The following is a 12,423-nucleotide window of genomic DNA, read 5'->3' as shown; positions in this document are numbered from 1 at the left end:
TCTAACGAAACCCCAGGAACAACAAATTGTGTACAGTGTCAACATAGAATCTATAATGAGACTTGAAATTTAGAGGGCTTGACCAGTGGTCATCCCTTTGAAAACATTTACACCTATCCAATGAATGCAAAGCCTCCATCTAACCAAGCTACCAGGGCCAATCGTGAATCAGGTAACTAAGATAACTACCATGAAATTGTCTAGTCGGTATTGGATCGACGAAAGAGGTTAAAACCCTAGAATCAATCCTTAACCATCACTGGTGTCAAGGGGTACCTGTAAGTGCATCGACTGGATTAACTCCCTCTACTTTGTGCATAATTTTATACAGGATCCTAACAACAACAAATTAAAAACGGTACCTACAACAGCCAACAGGAGAGTGTCTCAGTTAGAACTGGACACATGAAAACGATAGGGTAAACAATGAGAGAAACACAATCCCTACAAATCGGAGAAATAAATTGGGCATACCTGTGTAGGAAGAGGTAGTCTATAGTAGTCATGACCTGCAAGAGTTATTACCCTTTAAGAAACTATAAATAATAGGGTAATGATTGATTATACTAAGTATGATATAAATACACCAGGAATAAAGAAATAGTACAAAGGAAATTGTACTAGATACAAGAAACGTGAAAATATTATGTGGTCACGCATACAAAATTTGGATAATAATCATAAAAATATATACAGAAACTCAGAAAATGTGAATACATCTGGAGATAATCATAATATACAAACAAGAATTTGGAAAATGTGAATACATCTGGAGCTAACCATAATATACAAACAAGAATTCGGAAGATGTGAATACATTTGAAAATAACCAATAGACATATATATATATATATATATATATATATATATATATATATATATATATATATATATATATATATATATATATAGAGATATATAAACAGTAACTCAGGAGTTGTAGGGATATTATATATGTAACCAAATTTACTAGAAATCGAAGAGAAGTCATTTCTTGTTTTTTAATAGTGATTTCCATAATTATGTGAACTATAAGAGGAAACAGTTCATGAACCAGTTGAATAAGAGAACTATAGTTCTACTGGGACCAAGAAGTCTTGCTTAACTTAACAAAATAGGTTCAATAAAATCAAATAAGGAAGTCCTGAATAATTTAAAGGAGCAATCAGATTCTTGTCTGAAACTCTCGACTTAATTAACAAAAAAATCTAAATAGGGCAAGAACATATTTAATTCAACAAAAAAATTGTATATTCTAACGAAACCCCATGAACAACAAATTCTGTACAGTGTCAACATAGAATCTATAATGAGACTTGAAATTTAGAGGGCCTGACCAGTGGTCGTCCCTTTGGAAACATTTACACCTATCCAATCAATGCAAAGCCTCTGCCTAACCAAGCTACTAGGGCCAATCATGAATCGGGTAACTAAGATAACTACCATGAAATTGTATAGCCGGTATTGGATCGACGAAAGAGGTTAAAACCCCAGAAGAAATCCTTAACCATCACTGGTGTCAAGGGGTACCTGTAAGTGCATCGACTGGATTAACTCCCTCTGCTTTGTGCATAAGTTTATACAGAAGCCTAACAGCAACAAATTAAAACCGGTACCTACAACAACCAATAGGAGAGTGTCTCAGTTAGAACTGGACACATGAAAACAATAGGGTAAACATTGAGAGAAACACAAACCCTGCAAATCTAAGAAATAAATTGGGTATACCTATGTAGGAAGAGGTAGTCTATAGCATTCGTGACCTGCAACAATTATTGCCATTCAAAACCTTCATTAACCAGGGGAGAAGCTTATTACACACTAATAATCACCAGATTACCTCCAACAGAGAAGGGCGCAACTCATTTCTACTCACAGAGAAGGGCATAGTTCATTGCAGCTCGCAACAAAACCCCGAACATGTTACAAAGGGAGCAAGATTAAAAAAAACAAGCCAAGATCATTAACCTCCATTGTTGACATAAAGACTAGCAGAGATACCTTACTGCCTCATGCCCAAAGCTGTGACAATGAAACTGTGCAAATGCAGGTGCTAGGTGAACAAATTGGGCTACCAGTTGCAGAGCGATATCACCATACCGATGGGAACACAGTGAGGAATGGGTTGAGGTTTCAGGGAAGGTAATACCCTAACTACTCCTCATTTAAGTTGAACTGTTGATCCTCAATGAAATCAACGATGTAGGTCGGCCCAAGTGTTAAATGTAGAATGAAGCTTGAGAAGGTTCCTCGACTACTGAGTTAATTTAATGGATGTCGACATTGAGTTATATAATAGGTTATAAAAACCAAAACCCAATTCAAAATGTCGTGGTCATCGAGCTAGGTTGTATCAGAGGTTAGATTTACATATTAAATCAAATAAAACAAAGTAATCATCACATGAATATACATGGTCACTTTAAAAGGAAATCTTGGGTTGTTATAAGAATATTTTTATTTTTTATTTTTTTACTGTATAAGAGTTACATATATGAGAACAACCCGAAGGGATGTTACAGTTGGTTAGACCTTCGTAATGTTGTTGTTGAGGATTTTTCTGGAGGTGTGGAAGACCTTTGACTAGAAGTAGCTAGCCTGCCAGAAGATGTTAAAGGTTGCAATTTTGGATTTCCAAAGGTTGCAATTTCAGATTTCTAGTTTGACTTGAAGATGCTCTGCCTTGAAAGTAGGTATTTGACCCACTTGAACAAAAAGTAGTTCTAGACCTTTGTGGACTAGCATTGATTCGTGAAATTAGAGCACTAGAATTTCCCTAAAGCATTGTAAAATAGTGAACTTAGCAAAAATAGGAAATACGATTTATTGATCACTACCCCTTGGGAAAACTAAAAGATACCCATAGAACAATATGCTCCTAAATAAACTTTCCAAAACTTTGATCATCAGCAATAAAGAAAACATCCCTTCAACTATAACAGATACTCATGAAAATTTGCTTGAACTAAAGAGATGAAGCTTGTGCTCCAATTGCTTGAACTAAACAGAAGAATCTTGTGCTCCAAACATTAGAGCTTTAGGGAGACAAGTGATGTTGCAATTACCACAACTCTGGACAGTAGAAGAGACAAAATTTGCATCCAAGTAATTTACCATAACTACACAAAGAATGAAATAAGGATAATGGAGAGAAAGATTCAGTGATAAAAAGCAGATCCATTTTACATGTAGAGCAAGAAGTGTCTCACCCTCGAGGTTGTTATGGTTGATACTTGTGGCACATAAATCACTCCACTCAGTAATGTACTTGTCTCAGAAATGTTAACACAGGGAGCATCTTACTTCAGTGAAGAAAAATATGGAGTGATTGGGGAGTTAGAAGCATGTCATTGCATTACAAAGAAATCTCAGGAATAGAAATGTTTATGTGATGAGAAAATGCATTTGGAAAACCAACATTATGCACCAAAAGAAGTGAAAAAGAGAAAATATATGCCAACATTAATCTAGCAAGCAGAAGAACAATATATATATATATATATATATATATATGAAAAATAAATGAATATTCTAAAGGCATAGTCATATTTCTAGAGTGCATAGTCACAAGTGCATATTGCTAGTAGAAACATGAAAAATTCTTCCAACTCTTGTTGCATGTGAACTGTAATCCTATTGTGAATTGTGCAAACGATAATATGCATTTAGAGAAGTACTCCCCATTGAATGCTGAGCATTTCCATCAAATCTTATACTTGGTGCTGATCAGTTTGAATCAAAGTTTCTACACTCGTACATATCTACTTTTCTACATGGCGATTTTTCTTTATCTTCTAGATTTGAATGACATTTTGTTTACTAATTTTTATCTTCAATGGTTTTTTATATGTCATGATTCTTCTTGAATTGATGCCTTATGGTGTTCCTTTGCAACATCTGGTACAATTGCTAGTTTAGATCCATCTTAACTCCAAATCTCTCGAGCAATAAGAGGGATCAAATCTCTTTTCACTCTAAAATAGGTGTGCATATAAGTTATATTCCACATGAATATCATGGATCAATACCATAAGTCATTTTTATTTTTATTTGATTTTATAGGATTGTTTTTGTTTCATTATTTTTATTTTATTTTATTTTAAATAGTTTAATTTAATTTAATTTATATTTTATGTAATTTTACTTAGTCAAAATATTAAACATTACATTACAAGTGTCTTTGGATGCAACAAATTTTATGATATATATATAATTTAACTTTTTAAATATACATTTTATTTTTAATTTTATTTTGTTTTCTCTTATTAACAATCTTACACACAACAAATTTCTACTTTATTAATGCAATCTAGCTTCAAAGGATCTGTCACTAAGTTCATAAATTCACAAGTTCACTCAATTATATATGAGATCTAATCCCAAATGTTGAAAAAGCTCTTAATGGAAACTCCAAGAGAATAAACTTAAACTAAAAGAGAATTATATATGATGGGACAATAAATCATATTCATTAAAATGTTTTAACATAAACATATAAACATGTTTGAGAGATATTTATTTTCTAATCTTATTAAATTATTAGTAATTAATTAAATAAATATTTGTTAATTATTATAACATTTTCTTTCCAAATTTTAATAATAAATATTATTTTTCCTTATAACATTTTTTGATAATTTTATGAGAGTAAATTATTTTTCTAAATTCACCATATTCTTTTATGAATCTTGTCACGCTAACTTTATAAATTTACAAGTTTTATCACTTATGTTTCTCTCTATTTGAAATTTAATTCCAAAGTCTACTTAAAAAATTGATCAAAACTTTAAAAACCTAAATTCCAAAGAAATTATAATATGATCATACTAGTTCAATAAAAAAATCATATTCTCTAAAATACTTTAACATAAATACAAAACAAGTCATAGAAATATTTATCTTCATACACTATAAATCCACAAATGACTAATTGAATAAGTAATTATCAATTAGCATAGAGCATTTTCCAATTTACTAAAACCCTTTAAACATATATTCATGAATACTAAACCAGACTTAGAAATATATATTCATGAATACTAAACCAGACTTAGAAATATGTATCATCATACATAGTAAATAACAAATGATTAAATGAATAAATAATTATTAAATATTATAATTTTTTTTAAATTTAATTATTAATATTATTAATTAATTTATAATAATATTAAATAATTAATTTTTGTTTCTAATATAATTTTTAGGTATAGTGTAATTTATAAACTAAATAGTTTTTTTGATTGGAATTCACTAAAATCTAGTAATATAATTTTAATTTGTATTATTATTTAAACACATTTTTGAATGCATAAATGAATTCAGTAGTACCCTCAAAAATCACTCGTTTAATACTCAAATTATGTAAATTAAACAATTTAAACTATATAAATTTTTTATTTAAATTAACTAAAAAAACATCCTGGAAAAACCTGTTTTGACTATAAATTAATCTACGCCTTAAATTTTTTATTTTTATAAGATAATCTTTTGTATAATGATGTGGAAAATATTTTATATTATATAATTAAATATCTAAATTTTTATCTATTAAAATAAAATTTTATATTTATTTTTTCAAGAAATATAATATTCATAATCAAAATAATTTTTTTAAACTTTTTTTTATAATTAATATACATATAAAACTCTAATTAATATGCATATAAAACTCAATAAATTAGATTGATTAATGATTAAAACTTTTATATACATTCTCTCAATTATCTAATTAAACTTAAATCGCTCAATTAAATTATTTATTTCAATCGCTAAACTAAACTCAACTCAACTCTATATATATAAAATTTAAAACCATTACAAAAAAATATTAATAATTAATCACCATAAATAAAATCCAGTATCAAGTAATAATTTCATGGATTAGGACCAATTACAATACACTTAGTAATTTTAAAACAATACCATTTAAAATTAAAATATAATTAACCCAAAAAAATCATTACCATGAAAAACGATTAATAATTAATCACCATAAATATAATCCAGTCCCAAGTAATCACCTCATGGATTATGTGAACCCAATTACAATATACTTTGTAATTTTAACGAGTGAGACATTTCAGTGAGCACTTGGACTTGGACCCCAGCTAAAAGAGCATTCAATGATTTCAAATCTAGCCGGTAGTCCCACTGATATCGGACTCCTGCCAAAAGAGCATTCAGCCAAAATGCTGAGGAATACACGGCCAGGATACCATTATCATACGAGAATGCGGAGGAATACACCCGAATATTTCATCCACTGCCTTCTTTCCTTTTTTGATGTCATCCTCTCCCAATATCTTCCTGCCAGATTCATCTCTCTCCTCCACATTCAACTGCCCCTGCTTGCACCCATGGCACCCAGTTTCCAGGCACTCTGGACATGGCAGTAGGCATAGGGAATCAGACAACCGTCTAAGTGCTCCGGGCATCCGATGAGCAAGCACACTTATGATCTCTTCCACATTCCAGAATACAATGCATTTGCATTCAGATTTACCATCCTGAAGCTTGCAATTACAGATCCCAGGAAGGAGTTCGCCAGATGGAGATTTTAAAGGAAAACATTGAAGCGGAATAGAGTGCAGCTTATAGGCATTGAAGATATACTTCATAAATTGCTTCATCGATGAATTGGGCGGGTTGTATGACAGCATTACAACAGAAGCCTTCCCAAATCGATTTTCTGGACTTTCCTCGCAGGTAGTCAGTCCGAACCCAGCATTTATCTCGTACAATTTGGGGCCTCTCAGGGTTGCCAGAATATCCTTGGCACCCAGCTCCAGGTCGAGTTTTCCTCTTAACAAGCTCGTAATAAAAACCCCAAAATTCCCCGCTATATCTAATCCCCGATCGGGAAAATTACGGGACACCGTTATCGCCTCAGCGGACTCGAGGTGCGCGAAAGCAAGATTGCATAGCCATCGCAAGCAGCTAAAGAAATGAGTAGTGAACAAGTGCCGTATGGATCGGCTTCGTGAGACACCCATCTCAAAATTCAAGGAAGGATGAAGCTTTTCAAATCTGTGACAAACCAAAAAATGAGTTCGTCCAGTTATGGCATATTGCGCCTCAACATTTGACAATTTATAAGGCAGGGTTGGAGTGGACCTGCACACAACTGACAGTGAGGTAATAAAGAAGCCACGAGTCCGATTCCTTTCCTTTCCTTTACAATCACGTAAAGGACCTTTCGGTCCATGGAGATGGACAGATTTTTTTTCATATATATTTTCTGTAGGAAACTCCTATTTTCACCTCTATAGTAAAGTTAATGCACTCTGACATGCAAGGGGAATAGTGGGTGTCTTGCTGGTAACATGCCAAAGTCAACTTTGAGGGAAAAATAAATGCAAAGCACCCTCTATTCCCATTACATGTCAGGGTGCAATAACTTTGCTATAGAGATGGAAATAGGATTCTCCTTTTCGGTCGGGCTCGCTTGGCTTTTTACTTTTATCGGCCGAAAGAAATAAATTAGACTTCTTTTGCTTTGGTATGTGTGCTTTTATTTGATTTTACTAACATGATTTAATCCGAATAAAATTAATGAGAGATTTCGCTAATTTTATAATTATACAACATTTGATTATGGTTAAGATGACAATTATTTTTGTAGATTTATATTTTATAAATATAATTATATCAATAAATTGGTTTCTGGTTAAGATGACAATTATTTTTGTAGATTTATATTTTATAAATATAATTATATCAATAAATTGGTTTCTTACACTATGTAGATATGTAGATAAATTTTTCAAAAACTAATATAAATTCAAATCCTATAAATATTATATTAAAACTTAGAGTAATCTGTTAAGGAAGCGAGGAGAGCAATGTTAACTTGCATTAATAAAGACAAACACTGGTGCCGAGTAGCTGCCAAGAGATAGAAACCCCAGTCCTCAAAAACCCTTTCCAACATATATAACTCCTCGTACTAAAATAACGAAACTCCTGGTACTTTATACAGATATTTGGATGTTAAATTTAAAAGAACCCTAAACACAAAATCTTCCTTTCAAATATTAAAACGTTAGACATCTTTTTTTCGACAAATATTGGTGCAAACTACTTGGTTTAGTGTACAAACATGAAATGGACATGTCCATCTTACTTTGACTGCAGACGGACTAACTGCGTATAGAGATTATAAAATGGACCTGTGAAATGCATTTAATTTTTATTATTTCTTATTTCGAGGATAGACCAAACTGTGTATAAAGGTTCAAAGTGTTAACATGACTTTTTTATCCGCTATCTTAGATATGTCGCATAAAAAGTTGAACTTAAAACATTAAGGGCTATGCTCGTCCCGCATAATTCAGATCAATCGCCTTCACATTCTAACGATACTATTCCAATCATACAATTCCAATCAGATTAATGGTGATGTGGGGTGAGATGGGTAGGTTTGTTGGGTGAAATTTACGAGGTCAGCATTCAAATCACATTGAGTATATTGCCTTACTATGGTGTGTGGTTCAAGGAGTAAACTTTCCCAGCGTGAGTTTTGGCTCTTGCCAAAATCATAAGAAATTAGTATATATGGCTTGCAGGTTGTTGGATGTACTCTTGGTGTTATAGCGGCAGCAACAAGAATGATCCTGGGACTTCCTTAGATTAGGTCTTTACCGATTCACCACGTTGTTAACAAAAAATATGACATCCTCTCTTACAGTAGAGGGCGTTGCGTGTTCGATTACTAGCACGAACGTTGAGAAGATGATGGAAAGTTCTACTTGGCTTGCAAGTTGTTGGATGTACTCTGGGTGTTATAGTGGCAGCTGCGAGAATTTATTCTGGGTCTTCCTTAGATTAGGCCTACCAATTACCACTTCGCCACGTTGTTAAAAACAAATATGACACCCTCTCTAAGGGTAGAGGGTGTCGCACGTTCGATTACCAGCGTGAACCTCGAGAAGATGATGGAAATTGTACTTTACAACATTTATCTAAATTTTTCTAATCTCTAGGGTGTAGCCTAATGGTTAGGTGGGGAGGTTTGGTCCTCACAAGCTTTTTCCTCCAATCTCAAATAGGACTATGCTCGAGATCTACTACTTCAAGTAGGATTTGCACAACCACATTACCCAATGTAGTTGGAAAATGCATATACTAGCAATTGTCCCAAAAGGTACAAAGAGAGGCCGATAGGATTATTAAATTGGAATTGTTGAATTTTTCTAGAAGAGTTAATTGGTTTGTGGAAAACCTTGTTTTCTTGGACTGGATCATTGTGCAATTACTTTTCTTTAGATGTTTTGTTTATATCTATATTACAAAGAACACATTGAATGCCTTATTTCATTTTAGAGTAAGTTAATTACCCAAAATCAAGAAACCTCTATAGATGGCCAAGCATATACGAAGAATACATCTAATTCATATGCAATACCAAATCCATCTTTTCTTTTCTCTGAGTAAAATTTCAAAAGCATGAACTATGTGGTGTCTAGTACCGAGGCACATTTTCCATTTGGTTCTAAAAAAATCACGTGCCTAATCTTCCTAATAATATTTTGCACATCTCTATATGCCTTCCCCACCAGCAACACCAATGTCTACAAGAAGAATACCTACAACGATATCTAAGACCAATCATCCTTTTAGTGGTTGACGACGCTTTTCTAACATGGCCTATGCACTCAAATTCCAATCCCTATCTACCTATATTTTCACCTCGCCATTATTATAAACCACATGTTCCATTGTGGGTAACACCAATTATGTCTAGTCATACACTAGTTTGGTCATCTTTGGTTATTATAAGTCCTTTCAAGGCTCTAAGGCTACGTCAAGGTAGTTGTCGGGGTGGTGTGACAAGAGCATCCACTTCTTGATGTCGGTGTTTATTTGGCTAGAACTCTGTCACTTACCATTTTGAATCTATTCCACCTAAAGTGAGGAACAATATCCTTCAACAGGGAACAAGGGAATTTGGTGGCGGACCATATTTCTTTGATATTGAAATCATTGGAAACATCTTTAGGGGGACTCCCGAGCGTAGGAAGTTTCACAAACGAAGACTTCACTTTCTCTATTCAGTGGCTTTGCACCGTCAACTCGAAACCAAGGCAACTCCAATGCTCATTTTCAAGTCATAATATTAGACTAATAGACTATTATGTCACTTGGTCACTCAGTTTTGTATCTACTATGTTTAGTTCTCTTATGTTCTATGGTGATCCATATGTCTTAGAATTCTGTATATGAACATTGTTTGGTTAGAATTCCCACCAAGCATCAATGCAAGTAATTGTCAATGGCTACATAATTAAACAATTTCCATATATTTTTTGATGTCCTTTTTGGCTAAACCTCAATGGAGGAGTAATGGTTGCTAAATCCAACTGTTAAGGGGACCCACGGAGTTTTTTGGAAAAAATTCTCTCTTAACGTCTTTATTTAACTTTTTAACTCATAACAAAATATACTTCTTTAAAACACTTATATTAAATTTTGTAAATACAAAACTAAAATTGTAAAATAAATAAATATTCATTTATTTTAATGATGTGAATAACCGCCATCATTATTTAAAAAATAAAAAACAAAAATTATACAAAACTTTACGCTTATGATAAACGAAAATAGTTATAATGACTCACTGGTAAAATTCAGCGTAATCGATTAAATCATCCTCTACTTAAATAGAAAGGGAACGAAGCACATATTAGAATACCACGAAATTAAATTAAAGTCGTTTTATTGTTTTGAAACCACACATTTTAGATATAAAGACAGGATCAAATAGCGCTCAATTTCAATTTTTCCCCTTCCGAATTTAAATAACTTCCAATTTATACGAATAATTTTGTATAAATTCAACTAAGACATTTATAAACTCAGCTCAAACATCATGCTGTCATACGAGTGATAAACATGTGTGAGAAGGTTCACCATCATGCAATTATTTACCGATACGGTTCCCCTTCAAACCTTCTAGGAAGCTCTCAATGTTTATATTCGAAGATCCTCCTCTTCGGACCGCAGTCCTCGCATTGTCTCTTAGAGCCTCCACATTTTTCTTTACCTCCGTCACTTCGTCACTGAACAATTTTCTGATAGTTTTAGATATCTCTTTCTTTAGTATCAGTCCTTTCCCACCACTCAATCTGTATCCAATTTTCCATTCATCGACCACGAGGTTGTTGTTGGTGAACTGATCCGCCCAAAATGGAAGCCCTACCATGGGAACTCCACCAGCTATGCTTTCAAGCATTGAGTTCCATCCACAATGAGTAACGAATCCCGCAACGGACAGATGGGATAACACTTGCAGCTGATTGCACCATGGAACAACGAGCCCCTTCCCTTTTATCTCATCCAGAAAAACATGGGGTAAGCTGTCTGAGACTGTTGAAGAGACTATGTTTGGACGAAGAGCCCAGAGGAACAACTGCCCACTGTCCTTCAAAACCATCGCTATTTCCTCCAGCTGAGCTTTAGTCACATGAACCATACTACCAAAGGAAACGTATAGAACCGAACGATTAGGCTTTGCATCCAGCCACTCGGAACAGTCACATTCTGTCCAAATGCTCGTTCCAACTCTCATGTCCTTTGAATGTTCACCGTTCAAAAAACCAGAGGGAAGCAACGGGCCAACATGCAGTACCGGAGGGTTCAAATTCACTTCCTTTCTATCGAGATCGTCAAAAGAATTGCCAAGAACAAACTGCACACATAACAAACCACAATAGCGAGCAGAACCCATTAGAGAATTTTAGGGTATCCAGTGAAGAGCGAACCCAATTAGAATTATGGGTATCCATACCAGTTTATGGAAGAAATTATTGGTAAGAATTGATATATTGAGTTGGAATCAATCGGAGAGACGAACAACCAAAACTTTTGGTGAAATCCTGAGCCTTCTGACTGCCAGAACCCGCGTGTAGGTGAAACAATACCCCTGCAGTCCAAAAACATGAATTCAGTTACCATTTGTAGAAAGAAATAGAGAAAAAAAAAAAATAACAACTCTTATCTAGAGAACAAAAACACATGTGTTTATGACAATTTGAAGGAAAATAAGCACCTGTCGGGTAATGGTCTGCAGATCGAGCTGAGATTTCTATTGTAGGAGAAGATGGAAGCTGACATAGGTTGAGGGGCCAGTGTAGAACCCCTTGAACAACAACAAAATTCTGTTAAGTCAGATGGGTCTCGTCGGAATATAGTGAGCTCAACATAAATGCAAAACTGCGCCCAGAAAAAACCACACCAGCGAGCGGAACACATTAGAGTAATCAGAGAATGGAAGTCAAATTTCGAAAAGCTCTTTACATAGCTTCAAATCGCGGCTTTGGGGGTTTGGGGATTAAGTCTAAAGAGTTTGCGGCAGGTACTTTTAATGGGTGTATGAGGTATATAATTTAATACTAATTAGTGCTTGCCAAAAGTCAAAAAGAA

At 33.8% G+C, this 12,423-nt stretch overlaps 1 pseudogene; it reads right to left on the bottom strand.

Annotated features, from left to right (window-relative positions):
- Positions 1-10,921: 10,921 nt before the first annotated feature.
- Positions 10,922-11,728, bottom strand: LOC149190029 (UDP-glycosyltransferase 86A1 pseudogene; annotated as a pseudogene).
- Positions 11,729-12,423: the final 695 nt, after the last annotated feature.

This window comes from Pinus tabuliformis, chromosome 3_1 (genome assembly GCF_031772625.1).
Source record: "Pinus tabuliformis cultivar Carrire ecotype Pingquan chromosome 3_1, CPIR1, whole genome shotgun sequence".
In the NCBI taxonomy this organism is placed as follows: Eukaryota; Viridiplantae; Streptophyta; class Pinopsida; order Pinales; family Pinaceae; genus Pinus; species Pinus tabuliformis.
This window is presented reverse-complemented; position numbering and strand designations above follow the sequence as displayed.